This window comes from Aethina tumida, chromosome 4 (genome assembly GCF_024364675.1).
Source record: "Aethina tumida isolate Nest 87 chromosome 4, icAetTumi1.1, whole genome shotgun sequence".
Classification (NCBI taxonomy): domain Eukaryota; kingdom Metazoa; phylum Arthropoda; class Insecta; order Coleoptera; family Nitidulidae; genus Aethina; species Aethina tumida.
In genome coordinates, this window is record NC_065438.1 from 3,268,149 (window position 1) to 3,276,764 (window position 8,616).

The 8,616-nt window shown below is 26.5% G+C and overlaps 1 protein-coding gene across 1 annotated transcript in view; it reads right to left on the minus strand.

The window, feature by feature from the left end:
* LOC109607003 (basement membrane-specific heparan sulfate proteoglycan core protein) overlaps positions 1-3,664 on the minus strand; it is a 69,345-nt gene extending 65,681 nt beyond the window's left edge. Inside the window, exons 1-2 of the mRNA XM_049966806.1 lie at positions 3,549-3,664; positions 3,398-3,495 (exon numbers count right to left, since the gene is read on the minus strand). The gene's annotated coding sequence lies outside the window, so the exon portion shown is untranslated. The remainder of the gene's footprint in view (positions 1-3,397; positions 3,496-3,548) is intronic.
* Positions 3,665-8,616: the final 4,952 nt, after the last annotated feature.

An 8,616-nucleotide genomic window follows, 5' to 3' on the forward strand; every position in this document is an offset into this window, starting at 1 on the left:
TCATTCGTCGAGGTATTACATCACAATTAAGACCATCAATCGCAAACGTGGTGTAATTGTTTCAATGGATTCTTCTGTTGTGCACCGACACCCACGCACACTCACACGTGGTGATTAAGCATCTTTGCGTTTCAATTGAAATGCAACGCAAGGATATGGATAATTTTCAATGTCCACGATAAAACGAAGGCTTTCCATCGTTTTCGCAGCATCTTGCACGTACGCAAATGTAAACAGCAACACGCAAACTTAATTTAATTTTATTTGATTAAATTATTAATTTACTCACAAATATTTATTGAAATTTATGTAAAATATTATTAATTATTGACAAAGTATTGATTTCAGTTTCGTAACTGATGTACAATTTATGTAATTTGAAACAGGCCCACTTTGACCTTTATTAAAAACATTAAAAAAATGTTTTAAGATGACATATCGAATATTTAAAATTAGACACACATATGTAATTATATTTAAGTTGCAGCCAAGCCTAAAAGGTGTGTTGAAACTTGTAAAAATTTCCGATAATCGTTTATTATTCACAAATGATTTTGTGTGGGTTTATTGACGAATTTTATAACTTTTGGGTGTTTGCAAATATTTGCACGATGTAAATTTAGATATTAATAAAAGTTAAACTATGTGCATATATGTACTCACTTCTTAACCAAATATAAATGGTGATGTTAGTGATAAGTAGGCCAGCAAAGCTTTACTTAGTTTAGAAAGTTTTAATTCATTTCCATTCATTTGATTTTTCCCCTCACTAATATCTAATTTTTTACTAAAAACATGTTTAATTTTGAAAATTTTAGACAGAAATACTTTACTAAATTCGTAGAAAATTGAAACTGAATAAAGGTTGAACCGATTTAATTGAATTCTTATTTTTTGTGCATGCACTTATAATTATGTTAAAATTGTGGATGTTTTTAATCAAAGCAGAAAACTAATTATTTCCTCTTTGCTATGAAGTAATTGACAACAATTTTATAAAATGACAAGGTTAAATCAAACATTTTTGTTTATTGTATTATCAGTTGATGGAAATCAAAGATATTTTATTGATAATTAAGTAATTTATTTAAACAAATATTATTATAAAGTGTTCTCGTTATAGGTCTAATTAAAAATAGATTTATTATAGTTTTAAAATAGTATTAATCAAAAACATTAAACTGAAGTAGCTAAATTATAAACTCATTTATTTTTAAAATTCATTATATTTATAAATATTAGACAAGTTGGGCGCCAATTATTACAAATATCAAAAAAGTTGGGCGCCAAGTGGTTTAATAATTTCAGTTTTTTCTTAACATGTTTCAAATTTAATACAATTTTAATAAAATCGCTTATTTCCATTAATAATTTAGTAAATATTCCTAGTAGATATTTTATAAAAAGGCCCTAAATTATAATTAATATTCAAAAGTTAGGCGCCAATGGTAATTGATAATTTTAGTTTTTTCACAATATGTTTTAAATTTAATACACTTTTAATAAAATTGATAATTTCATTATTAAATTGATTAATTTTTAAATTTGTTTTGATAATAATGTACCGCTTTATTACAAATTTTAAAAAAGTTGGGCGCCAATTGATTTGGTAATTTCAGTTTCTTCTCAATATATTTCAAATTTAATACAATTTTAATGAAATCGCCCATTTCTATTAATAATTTAGTCGATTTTCTTATTATATATTTTATAATAAAGCGCTAAATTATAATTAATATTCAAAAGTTGGGCGCCAATAGTAATTGAGAATTTTAGTTTCTTCACTATATGAATCAAATTTAATACAATTTTACTAAAATTGTTAATTTCATTAACAAATTGGTTAATTTTCAAATTAATTCTGATAATAATGTATTCATGATAATACTTAATAGAATATTTTTCTACGTATTAATAAATAAAAAATATATGATATTTAATCGTACTTAAAAAAAATATATTAAAAGTACTGATAGAAAATATTAAAATGTAAAATATAATTTGGAAAAATGATCTTTTTATGTTCTGGATCACAGATTTTAATTTTTATTCATTTATTTATTTATTACATATATTTTTTTAAATATTTTTAATCAAGACAATAAAATATTATAAATAATAATTTTATTATTTTATAAATTAACTGGTAAATAAGCTAATTTGTAATTTATTTACTTATTATTTATTGAAATACGTTGTGAATAATATATTTTAAATGGTATTATTTAGATTAGAAATAGAAGAATAAAATATATGTAACACATTTGAACATTATTATTTTATATTTTATTCACCTTTTTTTCAAAATTTTATTATTTTTGAAAACAAAAGTTCATAAAATATATAAAATTTAATTTTCAAATAATTATGATAAAACTGTTAAATAAATAATATTTTTCTCATACCAATAAATAAAAAAAAAACATTAATTTTAAATAAAATTTTCTTGTTTCTCTATCTTATCTTGAAAGAATTTTGAATAAAAAATATTTGTAATTTTTTAATTAATATTATTTTTTTAAATTTAACTGATGATAAAAGTTTTCAACAAAGCTGACAAATCCGTAATAATATTTTTCTGTGTAATCAATAAATCAGATTAAAAATACCAATCGTAAAATATCAAATAAAAAATGACTCAGTGCCTTAAATTTGAAAAATCATGTTTTTATACAGGATGTCAGATATATTTAACATTTACAGTTGTGTCGAAATCACAACAAACCATGACATTACACACTATTAAAAGAAGTGAATTGTAAATTGAATGCCAAGTGCAAAACGTTTTAAAAAAAAATCACTAATAAATTAACATTAGATCATACCTAAGAATTATCTGCGATTTTTTTTTTTGCACTCTAAAAATATCCTGTACTTTAATGGTTCGTCTGATCTAATTTATGCGTGAATTAATAATAACAATAAATTCCGCATCCACCTGTTTCTTAAATTTATTCGGTTTTTAAAACCTTGACAACTCCCCTAAAGGAAAACCAATAAACGCTATTATATTGTGTCTTGTTTATTTAAAATTAATGCATTCAGTGATTGAGTAGATAAATAATGCAGGTGTATTTATGGAATTTGTATAAATATTAAATACATTATCCGATTATAAAATCCAATTTTGCTAAAGTGTCCGGGCTGGAAGTTTCCAATTTTTTTTTTGTGTTCATTAATTTGGTTTCACATCAATTATTTTAGGAGTCTAAGTAATGCTTAACTAATCGCATTTTTTATCTGTAATATTTACTTTGGTTATCATTGAATACAGAGTAATTCAGCACTAAAATAGGTGTCGAAAATAAAAATTTAATTCGGCGCCAGCCATAAAAATTCAACCATTCTCATTTTCGACACGAAAACAATAATAAAATAAAAAAAAAAACAACGTTACCATGAATCCACTAAAAAATAATAATAAAACGCACAAAATCAAATCAAAAACAGAACTGTCACAACAACCACATGCGTGGGCGACTCGCTACTGAACAACTAAAAAGACCGTAACCAAAATAATGAAGTGACAAGAAGAAGCTGTGCGGTACCGTTCTCTGGACTGAAACTTTATCGGACGGCGGCGACTGAGAGGCTTCCGCGTGCGACGACGGACGGACGCGACTCCCCCAAAACAACACCTGGCACCACGGGACTTGAATGCGGCGTGTGCTGCGTGTTCTGCTGCCTGCTGGTGGAAGCGGACCGCGACTGAATGGGACTGCGAGAACGTCGACGGCGGATCGCCTAATCCCTTTCGTCGTCGCGTTTTCCACACACACACACACACACACACAGACAGCGGCACAACCACCGCCAACCGCTTCGGCGACGGGGTCAGTTCGGACGGAGCGCGCGTCGCTCCTTCGTCCCCCTTTCAGCCGGAAGAGTCCGGGGTTGGTTTTGGAAGCGCCGCGACGGGCCGCAATTACCAAATGCAACTGGTTGCGGGGCACCGGAACGGCCGTTTTCGATTGTTCTAATGCGGATTTTATTCGGTTATCGGGTCTGTTGTTCGTTTTGTCGGATTCCGAATTGTTCGACGGTGGAAATGGCCACCGCGGCTAATTAGCCGCTAGTGATTGTTCATTAGATTTTCCTTGCACGGTTGTACAAGGTGTGCCTGAATTTAATTGAATGATTTTAATAGAAAAGCTACAGCCAGACTAACTCTTGTAGCTGAAATTAATGGTGAAACAAATTAATGACTTATCTTCAAAAAATATAAATACTTATTATTTATTTGTTGGCTTATAATGATGAAATCTTTGCCTAGCCACACCCAGCCTAGCCTAACCTAACCCAAACCCACCTAGTCTAATCTTTCTTCCTTTTAATCTAATTTATTATTAGAAAAATTAATAATTTTTTGATAAAACTATAAATAATTTGAAATTATGTAAAAATAAAGACAATGAAGAAAAAATTAGAAACCAACCTAGTCTCTAACTTATGCTAATTTTACTTAACTTACTAAAATATAATAAAATTAAAATTATTGAAATTAATTGAAATTATGTACCTATCAATAAATATAGGAAAAATAAAAAAAAAAATAGAAACCAACCTAGTCTCTAACCTATACTAATTTTACTTAATTTCTTATAACAAAATAAAATTAAAATTATTGAAATTAATTCAAATTATGTACATATTAATAAAAATAGGAAGTATAAAAAAAATAAAAACCAACCTAGTCTCTAACCTATACTAACTTTACTTATTTTTTTAAAATATAATAAAATTAAAATTATAGAAATTATTTGAAATTATGTATTAATAAAAATAGGAAATATAAAAAAATTAGAAACCAACCTAGTCTCTAACCTATTCTAATTTTACTTAATTTCTTTAAATATAATAAAGTAATAATTATAGAAATTAATTGAAATTAATAAAAATGAAGACAATGTAAAAATAGTCATTATTTTCTATTTTTTTTAATAGAAATAGGGAAATTTTTATTGATTTATTTCTTTTAAAATTAATTTGAACCAACTTAGTCTAATCTAAATTACTAAAATATAATAAAAATGAAATAATAGAAATTAATATTTTTTTACAGGAATTATATATAATTTAATATTACGAAAAACCTCATTTAATTTTGTCTTAATAAAAATATACATAATGTAAAAATACTTAATTTTTATTATTTTTTATAGTTTTATTACTTCTTGTATTCCTTAATTCCTGTTAAATTGAAATCACCTAACCTAATCTCCCTAAGACTACTCTAGCCTAACCTAACCCAGATTTTATTGATTGATTAACAAATCAGTAAAAAACCTCATTTAATTTTCTCCATATATTATTAATTTTATGTTAATAAAAATAAACACGATGTAAAATACTTAATTTTTGTAATTTTTTAATAGATTTATTATTTCTAACCTAACACCCAAATTAAGCAATCAAAGAAAGAAAAACTTTCTTCCTTTTAACTTAACTTACTAAGACATAATAAAAATATAATTATGGAAATTAATATTTATTAGAAATTATATATAATTAAAATTATGTTAATTAAAATATAGCCATTTTTAATAATTTTATTATTTTTTTTTATTAGATTATTTCTTATAAATTGAAATAACCTAACCTAACTTCACCAAGCCTAATCTAGCCAAACCAATCTCAACCTAACCTAATATATCCTAATCTATTTTAGTTTCATCTAAATTAACAGGTTCTTAATTTCTTAAAATTTTAGTAACAAAATTTAATAAAAAATTATATTCATTGATTTTTTTACTTAAAATATGAATTATTTATTATTAAAAATAAAAACAACTTAAGTATTATTAATTTCTATAATTTTTAGTAAGTAATTACAATATCTCATTTATTGGTAAAATATAGATAGAATTAATTAACCCTTAACTTAATCTGACTTAGGATAACCCAACATAACCTATTTTAGTCCAACCTAACCTATTCTAACTTCATCCAAATTAACCAGTTCAAATATTATTAATATTTAATATTTATTTCATTTTATTTCAGGGTTTAAAATACAAAAATAATTATTACCCCACATTTGTCATAAATAATAATATTTTCTGTGTATAAATAAAACATATTGACACCATAGAAGTAACAATTATTTATATTTTTTTGTAATTACAGATGAACAAATAATAAATTACTTTTAAATTATTTTAATTTTAAAAAATATTAATATAAATTATTTTGTAGGTTGTTGAATTTATATAAATACTGAGAGGATTCTAAAATAGTAAAAACTTGAGAATGTATTACAAACATTGAATGAACAATAGTTAATCATTTCTAGAACAAATATTGATTTTTATTTCATTTTAATCAACTGAAACAATCGATATAATACCAGGAAAAGATAATTTTTACTGTTTAAAGCCTCTAATCTTGAAACGACTTAAAATTTAATTTTACACAATAATAATCAAATTATTCGGTTGACTATTTTCGTGCATCATTAAAAATTATTGCCTTGGTTTAGTTTCAGTGTGATCATTAATTAAAATAGCTATTCAAACAACCAACGAACCTTTTAATAGTGCAATGTTCCAAATACTCCGGATGAAAGCAAGTAAACAAGTGAAAAAAATCAGTTTATTATTAAATTACACCATAAATTATGAACGTAAATAAATATGGATTTGTATTGTTTATTTTAAAGTTAATATTACTACTTGAAAAATTTGATTTATATTTTTATATAGGTATATAAATTATAAAATTAAACAAATATGTTTCAATATGTCTATGAAATTAATGAATCACATTCTCATTTTTATTAATTAATTACATTGTTTATTTAAAGTTTTATGACAATAATTTTTTTTATTAAAATACTAGTATTAAAACTTGAAGCTTATATTTTTTAAATTGATAATAAATGAATAATTACCAATTAGTTTATGACTTAATTAATATATTTAAATTTCGTTAAACAGCAGAAATTAGAGAATTTTATTACGTTTTAAAGAGAAAACCTATTTAAAAATTAATTTATTTAAACAATGGTACATAAAAATATAATTGAGAAAACATTATAATTTCAGGAAATAAACAGTAAATTATAAATTATCATGATGTCACACTTAATGGCGTATTTAGTTTCCAATTTTTTATGTGAAGGTCCACTGTTTATTTCTTTCAATAATTTCCATAATCAGTTTCAAATTTCATCCATGTCCAAATCGAATTAATTAACAGTAATAAGGTCGGAGTAATTTATTAAGCTTGTGGCGGCTTCACGCTAAACCGACTAAAAAAATTACATGGTGCAGTGTCAACAATGAATACCAACAATCTATTAGTGAAAAAATGTGTATAAACAAGGGTCAAGCAGCTAATAAAATTGTCACCCAATTCCCGACTGAAACAAATGAGTTTCAGCGTCTCGAGTAGCCATAATCGTTCCTGCAACCGCATACCAGATATTGAGTGAATTACAAATTCATATCAATCTTCATTGTTCGCAATTAGGAAAAATTTGGCGACCCATGTGTGTGCGTTGTGGCAAGTGGATCACGCCCGGCTTCAGTTAATTAACGGGAACATAAAAATTAAGTCATCGCGTAATTTTATCCCGTGTCTATTTTAAACTACAAATGAACTAGCAAAATAGCCATAAACTAGACCGAGTTTTAGTTTATTGCCTGGAATACAAATCACCGATTTCCCGACAAAATATTATTATATTACCTCTGTTATGTTATGTCGAAACCGGCCATATTAATTTATTTAATATATTCGACTGTGGGATAATGAAATTTCTGTTTATTAAATAATAACATACATATTAAATTTCGTAAATTTAACAATTTGATGGCTTAAATTTATGTGCTCACAATAAAAGTCATACTGTATTTTTGTGCTAGTTGAGTTCACTCAAAAAAACGATATATATTATTATGTATGTTAGCTTACGTCATCACCTTCACCGATGGACCGATGCGACGTGCTCACATCTATTTAGACTAGTTTTGTTTTATAAGCAAATCTGAAGTATTTGTTTACATTTAATATTCGGGGCAGTTCTTAAGAAAGAACCAGGCAGTCAAGCTTTAGATGTCGAGGGTTAAACTACGTTTGTTGTAATAAAGCGTATTATTGTGAATTTAGTGTTTTAATCAAACTAAAAAGACAGATTAACAGTCGCTAATCTATCATCAGAAGTGGGATATCTTCTCGTGAATTATTTCCGGAAGAAAGGACCTAAAAAAATATTTTTTTTTTTGTGTTTCTTTGTGAACGAACAATGGCAGACAATAGTGAAAAACGCGACCGCGCAGTGAGTCCGAACGTTGTGAACATTACCGAAAGTGTATCGGAGACGGACAATAATATGGCGTTGTTATTTAAAATGCAGCAAGAAAATAACAACAGTTTCCAAAAACAAATCATGGAAATTTTGTCGACAATGGCCAACGCCCAAACTACTCAAGCAACATTGAGGGTGACTGCGCAGACGCAACCTGTTTCCGCTTCAGTATCAGAAGGTGTAAGTGCCGCGGCGGCGCAGTTTCGACTTGCAAGTTTTGACCCAGATGATACACCGTTTACTATGGTTGAGTGGATGGATGATGTTACTAGGATCCAACAGGAGCTGGAAATATCCGATACTCTTAT